We start from the raw sequence: 11351 nt of genomic DNA, 5'->3' as shown, positions 1-11351 counted from the left end.
AAGTATGATATAAACAAGAGAATGAGTAACTATTTATAATATACTTAAATAAAACATATACCTAAACAGATAATTAACTAAAATAAACACAGTTACTACACTTATAAGTGATTTAACGTGTACTATTAAAATATATTAATATCCTCATTAATGAAAAACTACATTATATTACTTAATGATTATAGTTTATTATAAATTAATACAATAATTATGTGAGACTAGAATAAATTATTAAAAATAAATAAATAAAAGTAAATAATAACATAAGCGAATATAATAAATAAATAAATTATTTTTTAATAACATAAGATATATTTTAACATTAAAAACCACTAATTTAATACAATAATAAAAAATAAATATATATTTATCAATAAAATAATATATATTTTTATGTATTATTAATGAATAATATATTGTCACAAAATTTAAAACCATTGGTTTAATTAATTATAGCAATGGTATAATTAAACCAAAATAATTTATCAAATATTTATTTTCAAAATATTTTAATTATGACTATTAAATCACTAATTTAATACAGTAATTATAAAATGAATATATTGAATAAATAAAAATAATTATTTTATAAATAAAATATATAAATTATTATTTTTATGACGATGGTTTTATTTTTCCTAACTTAAGAAAAATTAAACCATCGTCTTCCTCCCGGCGCGCGTCGTCTTCCTCAGCAGCGGGAGACTACGGCGGGCCAGTGGGCAATGATGACGGAGGCGGCGCTCCGACGGTACGCCGAGAGGGAGAAGAGAGGGACGTTGAGAGAGAAGAGAGGCGGGGAGGTCGAGAGGGAGAGGAGAGGGCCGAGAGGGAGAAGAGAAAAAAAAATTGAGGGAGGAAGGCCGAGTGGGAGGAATTTTTTGCGGTGGGGGAGGGAAAAACGCTCGTCCCGTGTGCGCTTCATGTGAATGATTCGAAAAGGATCGAATCGGGATCCCCCATTTTTTGCCTGAGTGAATGAAGTGACGTGATTCAAAAGAAGTGGAATTCATTCCACACTAACACCTTAATCTAATGAACTAAGTAATGCGGGAGTAATTCATCTCACTTCATTTTGGACTAACCCCCCCTATGAGACTTCTTTTTGTGAGAGTCTTATAAGACTTTCATATCTAGTTCAAAGAGATAGCTCTTTAACGCTTGTTTTATGTTCAAAGAGATAATATAATAAATTATCTAATATAAGGAGGTGACTTGTGCAAAAGATACATATTGAGAAACTTAAAATGATATTTTCTTTGTTAGTTTAATTTTTCAATATTGGTATTTTTAACTCTTTGACTCTATTTTGGATATGTAGATACTTATAGTGCTATAATTTATAAATCATAGGTATGGGCATAGGTCAGGTTTGGAACTGTAGAATTTAGGATCTCATGAGAAGAACTTTAAATCAACGAGGAAGAAGAAGAAGAGAGAAAGGAGAGGAGAAGAAGAAGAACGTGGAAGGAGAGAATTTGGATTAAGGGAAGAAGGGTTTGTGTCAAATAAGGAGGGTTGGACGAATTTGTGGAAGGAGAGGAGAGGGCTTCAATGCTCTACCTCTTAGCTAATGCCTTTATTTATAGTTTTACAATGCCCTTATGGCTACAATTTGATAAAACAAAAGACATAAAAGGAACACATATTTACACCTCTATGCCATCTTTATGGAAAGTATCATATTTTACACATATGCCACTCCTTTGACGTGTGGGCTTCTTGTCTTGAGGTTGTGGGCTTGAGCCCATCTTCCAACACTCCCCCTCAAGCTGGAGGAGAAAAGACATCATAAATACCCTGCTTGCCACATATAAAAGATAAGATTTTAGATGTAAAGGGTTTAGTGAGAATATCAAAGATGAAACATGTTTGAGGGAGATTATTCCTACTTGAAACTTCTCCCGTATAAAGTGACAATCTACCTCAATATGTTTAGTTCTTTCATGGAAGACTGGATTTGAAGTAATATGAATGGCTGCTTGGTTATCACAATGCAGACCCATGGAACCTCTTTTATAAAATCCTAATTCAGTGAGGGTCCTAATCCATAAGACTTTGCTAACTGTATGGGCCATAGCTCTGTATTCTGCTTCGGTGCTAGATCTTGCAACCACATTTTGCTTCTTACTTTTCCATGTAACCAAGTTCCCTCCAACAAGAGTACAATATCCCGATGTAGATTTCTGATCATCAGGTGATCTAGCCCAATCTGCATCTGAGGAACCTTCTATTGAAGTGTCCATGTTTTTTATACAACAATCCTTTTCCTGGAGCTCCTTTTAGGTATCGTAATATTTACTCTAAGGCCTGCCAGTGGTTAATTTGTGGTTTGAGCATGAATTGACTCACCACACTTACAATATATGATATGTCCAGCTTAGTTATAGTGAGATAGATCAGTTTTCCCACGAGTCTTTGATATTTGCCAATATCAATATCTTCTCCATTCGTGGCACACAATTTTATATTTGTATCCATAGGTGTGTCAACTGGTCTACAACCCTGCATTCTTATTTCTTCAAGGAGATCCAAGACATATTTCTGCCGAGACAATATTATCCCATGCTTGGATTGAAGAACTTCTATACCCAAAAAATTTTTAAGCATATCCAGATCTTTAGTCTTGAATTCCTGACATATCATATTCTTCACTTCTTGTATACTCTGAGCATCATCACCGGTTAAGATAATATCATCAACATATACAACCGATAATATTTTTCCTTTGATATTATCTTTATAATATACTGAATGATCGACCAAGCACCGATGAAAACCAAATTGTAGAAGTGCTTGACTAAATTTATCTAACCAAACCCAAGGGGATTGCTTAAGCCCATATAAAGATTTTTTTAACCCACATACTGACTCCCCCTCAACCACATAACCAGGTGGTTGAACCATATAAATTTCCACACATATATCACCATTTAAAAAGGCATTTTTGACATCCAATTGATATACGGGCCATGATGAGTTAGCAGTAATAGATAAGATGATATGTATCAAATTCAATTTAGCAACAGGAGAGAAGGTCTCATCATAATCTATCCCATAGCACTGAGTATAACCTTTAGCAACGAGTAGAGCTTTAAGATAAGCAATTGATCTATCCGGGTTATGTTTCATCGAAAACACCCATCTACAACCAATCGGTCTTTTACCTTTCGGGAGTGATGCTAAGGACCAGGTTTGATTTTCATATAAGGCGTGCATTTCTTCATCCATAGCGGCCTTCCGTCCTGGATGCTTCAGAGCTTCCTGAGACGACAGTGGAATGGAAGTAAAAGAAAGAGAAGCAAAGAATTGAAAACACTCGGAAGACAAGCGATGGTGAGACATAAAATTTGAGATAGGATGCGAAGTAGTACAGGAATGACGTTCCTTTTATAAACCAATAGGCCTAGTATCAAATTCAGGCCCAAACATAGGAGGAGAAAGACTTACCTCTGGTGGATCCGACAACTCCATAGGTGAAGGTACGACCAGTGCGTCAGGAGGTGAATTAATATCAACATTTTAAGGCACAAGCAAACACAGAGTGGTAGAAGAAAATGTCCATCCTGGAGGAGCATCATGGAAGGAGTAGAAGGAGGTGTTCTCAAAGAAAGTCACATCCTAAGAAACAAGCATCCTCTGAATGGTAGGATTGTAACAGACATAACCTTTCTGGGTGCGAGAGTACCCAAAAAAAATGCACCTCGTAGACCGAGGATCAAGTTTATTTTTGTGGGGACGTAACATGAACAAAACATGTACATCCAAACACTTTAAGAGGAAGAGAAAATGAATCTTCACCATGAAATAAAACAGAGTAAAGAGTTTTATTATGAAGAAGTGATGAAGGTAACCTATTAATAAGAAAGCATGACGTAGGTATAGCATGAGGCCAATAAAAATAGGGTACCTTCATGGAGTAGAGGAGGCCCCGAGAAACTTCAAGAAGGTGACGATTCTTCCTTTTAGCAACACCATTTTGTTGAGGGGTATAAGCACATGATGTTTGATGGATAAACCCATTACCCTCACAGAATGATTTGAATTCATTAGACAAATATTCCTTAGCATTATTAGACCTAAGGATTTGAATTTTCTTCCCAAATTGTGTCAATACCATAGCATGAAAATTTTTAAACAAAGGAAGAATTTCTAAACGCTCTTTAAATAAATATAACCAAGTCACTCGGGTAAAATCATCAACAAAAATGATAAAATATTTAACTTGGGAAATATTTGAAACACATAAAGGTCCCCATACATCAAAATGTATTAACTCAAAAGGAACAACACTTGTAGTTGTAAGACGAGGAGAATATGTACTCCTAATGTGTTTTCTTAATTGACAAACCTCACAACTGAAATTAGAAAGTACTTTTAAAGACGGAAGCAAAGAACAAAGTGAAGAGGTACACGGATGACCAAGCCGGTTGCGCCAAAGTTGGGCCTCGGATGTAGTGGATGATAGGGCAGCTAATGCTGGAAGAGTGAAGTAGTACAAGCCCCCCTTTTCATGGCCGTCACCAATCACCTGCTTCGTAGTGAGATCCTGAAATATACAAGAAGACAGTGAGAAGGTGATAGAACAATTTAACTATTTTTTTAATTGACTAACAAAAAGGAATAGACGAGGTCAGAGAGGAGGAACCTTTGCCAAGGACCTTGGTTTGGGCACCATTAGCAATAGTAACGAATTTATGAGGAAGACAAGGAGATAATGACCGAAACAAGTGTTTGTTACCTGACAGATATTCGGAGGCCCTGGAGTCGATGATCCTAAAGGAAGAGGATGAAGAGGAAGAAAGCATACCTGAGGCAATAGTAATAGCGACAGTAGATAATGGAGGAATGGAGGATTCCATTAAGGACTTCATCTTCTAAAATGCAAAATAGTCTTCAGTAGTGAGAGTCACATTTTCGGAGTGGGAGTCAGCCTTTTTTTCACGTTTCTCAACATTAACAGAGATTGGGTTAGCCATGGCCCAATTAGTCTTGTCATGAAGTTTCCATTATGTTTCCACAAGGTGGTTCTGACCACCACAGTAAGTGAAAAGTCGAGGCTCAGTACGGGAATTATTTGGACCCGTTTGACCACCTCTATTTTCTGCTCCCTTCATAGTTCTACCCCCTCTCATATTTATGCCCCGTCCTCGGTATGAGGTTGATGTTCCCCGATTGCCCGAGAACATAGCCGATGGAGCATCAATAGGAGAAGGAGGGGATGGATTAGGTATCCGTAGTGATGTAGCACTGATGTCATCGAAGGATGGAAGAGCGGAGGAACTTAGAAGTTGAATCTTCACAACCTCAAAGTAAGGCTTAATATTTGACAAGCAAATAGTTGTTGCCAAGGCTTCTCGTTGTCGTTCTTGAACATCATTGTTAGTGGAGTATAGCTGAGCTATTTTCCATTCTTGGAAAAAGGCCCCAAAATCAGGCAAAAAAATCATGAATGTTATCTCTATGTTTAGTATGCAACATACTTTGCAAAACATTATATACTCTTTGTAATGAGGCAGTACTCGAGTAAAGCTTAGCACAAGTGTCCCAAATGTCCTTGGCTGTTTCCAAGTGGACCACATTGTTAGCTACATGCTCTTCCATGCTATTGATGAGCCAATTGATAACCATGTTATCATTTTCAACCCACTTGTGGTAGACTTCATCTTTTTCATCAATCGGAGGAGGGATTTTGATAACATGACTTAGAAGGTCATGAGTAATGAGAACCCTCCGTTCCGATTGTGACCAGCTAAGGTAATCGGAGAGACCTCTTATTAGAATCGTAGTAATGCGGAGTATGTCACTCTTATTACTGGTGTGTCCACTCTCCATGATGAGGCAAGGCAAATGAGGAGGTCAAGGGCAGGGGCCTTCTTCAAATAACAATTATTCTATGTAATTTGAAGAACCCGTGGACCAAATCAGTCACCAACAATAGAGGGAAAAGGAGAACAAAATTTCTTCACGAGAGTAAGCACCAAATTATCAACAAATTTGTGCTTTAGGCAAATGAGAATAAGATCCATCCATCACTCAATTCCTCTTATATTCTTAAAGGGGAAAACAAAGAGGAGAAGGTAAATACAACCGCTTAGGCCTTAATCCAAACTCCAACGCAAACCGAGAGAAAAAAAATATTTAGAGAAAACTTAGAGGCAAATCAAGACACTCGAAAGGAAATTTATCTTCAACTCAAGGGAATACTTCAACGTAAAAAAAAATACAATTGTTGAAGTTCAAGAAAAACAAAAATAAAAGGGATAAGTGAGTGCTGAAATTTCATCAAATATATAATGGGCATCCAACAACATAACACAATCCCATGAGCAACATCAAGTGAAAGAAGTTACAACAACATGTGTTGGAATTCTACCTCAAATGAAATTGACCCAAGTTACATAAAGGTAACTGAATCTCAAACATCAATCTTTATAAGACACAAGTAGCAACTGATCTTGATCAAGCTTGTAATTGATCTACAAGAAGATCAAGATTATAACATCATTTTAGTCATAAAAATAAATTTTCACAACATATGAAGATTTTCTTGACTTGATGTGATTCAAAGTTCAAGAAGAAGAAAAAAAATGTAAAGGAGTATGTAAATAAGAAGAAAAAAAATGTAAAGAAGAAGAGAATTAACTTATCTCTTAATGGTTAAACTCCTTTTACAAACTTCTTGGACAAATTTCATAACTACTTCATCAAGTGGGATCCTAAACTCCTTGCTATGATACCATGTAGAATTTAGGATCCCATGAGAAGAACTTTAGATCAACGAGGAAGAAGAAGAAGGAGAGAGAATGGAGAGGAGAAGAAGAAGAACGTGGAAGGAGAGAGTTTGGATTAAGGGAAGAAGGGTTTGTGTCAAATAAGAAAGAGGGTTGGACGAATTTGTGGAAGGAGAGGAGAGGGCTTCAATGCTCTACCTCTTAGCCAATGCCTTTATTTATAGTTTTACAATGCCCTTAGGGCTATAACTAGATAAAACAAAAGACATAAAAAGAACACATATTTACACCTTTATGCCATCTTTATGGAAAATACCATATTTTACACATATGCCACTCCTTTGACATGTGGGTTTCTTGTCTTGAGCTTTTGGGCTTGAGCCCATCTTCCAACAGGAATAATTTTTTTAAAACCTAAACCTACTCATTAAACTTAACCCTAAAATCTAATCTCACAAAAAACTTGTAATAGGGTTAGAAATACAACCTCATATTTCCCTTGATTACCCACTTACCATTCTTGTATTATTGGTCCATCTCTGTTACAGGGCAAAGGAGTCAAAGAACCAACTCATCGAGGAGCAAAAATAGTCCAAGAAAAGTCTCTAGAAGAAGATGTTATTCAAACAAGGGGAGAATTGTCCAAGAATGACTAGAAAAAAAGGGTGCCATCCCATAATATAGGTAGAATTGTTTAGAGAATTCTCTAGAAGGTACACCAACTCAGCCGAAGAATCAAGAAGCATCAAGAGGAAGTTTGCCTAACAGGTTAGGGGATATCCAGCTCTTAGAACCACATATGAGGTTTTGTAGATGTAGCACCCCTCTCCCATTTGTAAATAAGGACCTCCAAAAGCATTGTAATCACATCTAATAAATAAAATCTCTTTGGCTTCTATTATTATTGGCCTCATCCACCCCCAAGTATCTTGATCGACGAAATAAAGGTCACTAGGCAGCTCACCTTGGACTCAACGACTTCAATTAAACTAATGGTAAAATCATATTGGTCTTTATTATTTTGATGATAATAAAAATGGGCAACTTAAAAGTGTGCTACTACCGATGTTATTAGTGTAAGAGATTGTTATTTGTTGAACTGAACCATGATTTTGCATTGATTTAGAGTCATATTTATATATAGATTTACAACAAGGATCACCAAAACAAAAGCGTGATTTAGAGGAGTCATATTCTTAAGGAGGACTCAACTAATTAGTTGGTATTAGTGTATACGGCTAGAGAGCTCAATCTTGTGTCTTAGCAACTGAAACTGTGAACATGGCAATGGCTTGGTATGAAGATCAACAAATCGGTCAGCAAAAAAAACATGAGCCACATGAAGTAGATCAGAGTGAACCTGATAACGTATGAAGCGGTAATCAACTACTACATGTTTCATTTTGGAATGAAAAATATAATTGGCACTTAATTAAGTAGCACCAATATTATCACAATAGACAACAGTGTTAAGTTGTGGAGCCTAATCAACGCCTTATGTTGATTCAGTACGCGGGTCGACCTTCGTGATAAGGTCACCGTGGGGGTTGGAAGGGGGGCAGGGACCCCCCTCCTCAGGGTTCGGGGGTGGAGTCCCCTCTAGATCCATGATATATTGACTATTGTTTCATTAAGGTTAGTTTGGGGATTTCATGCTTGTAATCCAATTGCCCTAATTTTTTCTTTATATTTGGGGGTACCTTTGTTAGGGTTTTATCACCCGAAGTATTATCATCAGAGTATTACTAGTTGCAGCTGAGAGAGGTTAGAGAAAAATCACTTATAAGTCTGTACGATTTCTCTTGTAAACTATTTCATCTTCATAATGGATTACTACAACAACGGAAGACAGGACATAGTCTCACCTTGAGGTGAACTTGTATAAATCTTGTTGTGTTTTTCAGTGTTTGATTTTCTTTTCTTCTGTGATTATTATTATTGCTCTCGTTAATTTGAATTAGGGTGTTTAATTCCTAAAAAATAGGAGCAGACTACACATTCACACCAAGTTCATCAAGCAGAGAGCACACCCACCGAAGTTCAGCAGTAGTAGTAGCAACTTATCGATACTCAGCCTCAATAGAAGAACGTACATTAGTATGTTACTTCTATGAACTCTTGAAAATGAGATTACTACCAAGATAGATATGGTAGACACTAGTGAAAGAATAATCATCTTTACTTCTAGTCCAATCGGCATCCGAGAACCAATGTAGAGATATAGGAGACTCACGATGTAGAAGAAACCATTTGTCCAATGTGCCACATAAATACCGTAAATTTCATTTAACAAGTACCCAATATTCATCAGTTAGTTGAGGCATTAACTGGGACATCTTATTGACAACAAAATAAATATCAAGCTGTTGAAGAGAATATATGAAACCTCTTACCTGACTCTCACAATAAGAAGTCTTACAAAACCAAAATTATTATAGAAGGAGGTCTCAAAGAAGAGTTTTATTTTAAAGGTGTTTTAGTTATGTTACTCTTCTTTTTATGTTGAGTTATTTAATTTTTCTAGGACTTATCTTTAAGTGTTAGAGTTTGGGTGTAATTGGGACAAGAGTAGTTTAATTGTAATTGGACTCTACTACTTTCCTCTATTATAAATAAGGGTTCATGTATTCTGATTACATCAAGTCGATGAAGTTTTTCTCTTTTCCATAGATTCGACATGGTATCAAAGCAGGTTCAGTGAGTTGACCCGGCCAATCCACAAAGATAATGTGATCTTTATCTCTAGCAGTTTAGGTTCGTATTTATTTATTTTTCTCTTTTTAGTCCTTATACTCGTCGTTTATTTTGCATTTTTATCTCTATACTGAGTTTTTCATATTGCATATTATATATTGAAGAAAATATATTCGAGTCTAATTTCCAAATTAAAATGAATTTTGTCAATCAAAGTTTTATACAAAGAAAAATCAATATTTGAAGCAACAAAGGTCAGAATGCAAGAGATGTTCAAGTAACTGCAGAAAACTTCAACTTCAAGCCATTTTATGCTATAAAAAATGAGACTTTAATATGAAGCCTTACCCTTTTGGTTCTTCTCCAAGCCTAATAGAAATCAATTGAAAACATCCTCCTCATGTCTGGTTTGAAGTCTTAAAACTTAGTTCATACACTAATTTTCCTTGTTGTACAAGGTTTCTAAATTTCCCATTGGAGGGGTTGGATTGCCTCGTTACAGTCTTGGATTCTCCCAAAGTCTTTCTACACTTCTAATCAATGGAGCTGGAGCACCTTAAGCTCTACCATTAAGCTGATTTTAACATGGAATCAAAACATACCCTAATAACGTACTAAGTTTCCATTGCAAATATGTAGGAAAAGATAAATCCAAATTCATTTTCTCAAACTCTTCTTAAAATTCTTAAAATATTTCATATTCCACCTATTTTTCTATTAAATTTTAGGGTTTCATATCAAAAATTATTTAGAGAAAGAGAAGAAAAAGGAGGAACAAGGTGTAGATAAGAAGAGGTGAGAAAACAGATGGAAGGAGAAAACAACAAAAGAGAGAGAGAACATTGAGAGAAAAGTTTTCTCAAATCAGATTTAGAATTTTCTCTTCTTTATTAACTCGATCAACTTATTACATTATGACCAAAAAATTCTTTTTTTTAGAAGAAAAGGTTAACAAAAAAAAAAATGAGTGTTGAAACAGAAATAGCTACTCTAAGTACAACTTTATTTCCAATATTTTCTTTTGACAATTCGTAATTCTTCTCTTTCTCCTTAAATTAAGTTCGATAAACCCCTATATCTTATCTTCAGGTGAAAATCCAATTGCCTTTGAATAAGCTAAGTGGAAGGGACCTCCCTCATCGTTTGCTCATACAACTAGGGAGTTTTATTTTTTATTTTTTATTTTTTTAAGTGAAGGAAGATGTTGAGCTGATTAGTTTCCTTATTTTGTCGACTTCGATTAAGACAACAATTATAGACAGCATTATAATTGTGTCATGTAATATCCTCATTCATGCACAACTTAGTGGATTAGATTGCTCCTTTTTGTAAGTTTTGCATTATTGATCCTCAGTCCAACATTTTCTGTGATACACAATAATGGATTTTTATGTTCAAAACTAAAGTTCTCATGGTTCAAGTCATATAAGATAAGAGCTTACAAAGTCAGAGAGGAAAGTGAAGAGTGGATACTTTCACGAAAACGAAGTCTTTACAGCTATTTTGCAACCTCTGCAAGAAATCTATAAATCTTGCTACAGTCCATGCCAAATTTGAAGATTTGGAAGAAAAATCAAAGGCTGATGAGAATGTAAATCTCAGTGGAATTTCTCTACCTTACTTTCATTTGATATGGTTTTGACCACATTAAACAGAAATACAAGTACACTTATGAGGATAATTTTGTTGTTACTCATCCTATTAAAGAAAAACTGAAAAGGCGAATTGAGTTGATCAAGTTCTCTTTATCTGTTCAAACATGCTACTTTGAAGTCCGCTTATGGCAGACAGTGATCATACTCTACATCAACTCAGGGGTCTAATTTCTTTGGATTAATGAAGGTGACGACTGGATGCCTCAGCCTGGAAATAACAAAATGAACAAGCCCAGAAAGACATGAAATAGAACAATAGGAAGAGGCA

This window comes from Aristolochia californica, unplaced genomic scaffold (assembly GCF_029961685.1).
Source record: "Aristolochia californica isolate CCGP_79_NKW_82.1479 unplaced genomic scaffold, dmAriCali1.0.hap1 SCAF_3, whole genome shotgun sequence".
In the NCBI taxonomy this organism is placed as follows: domain Eukaryota; kingdom Viridiplantae; phylum Streptophyta; class Magnoliopsida; order Piperales; family Aristolochiaceae; genus Aristolochia; species Aristolochia californica.
Note: the sequence above shows the minus strand (reverse complement) of the source record.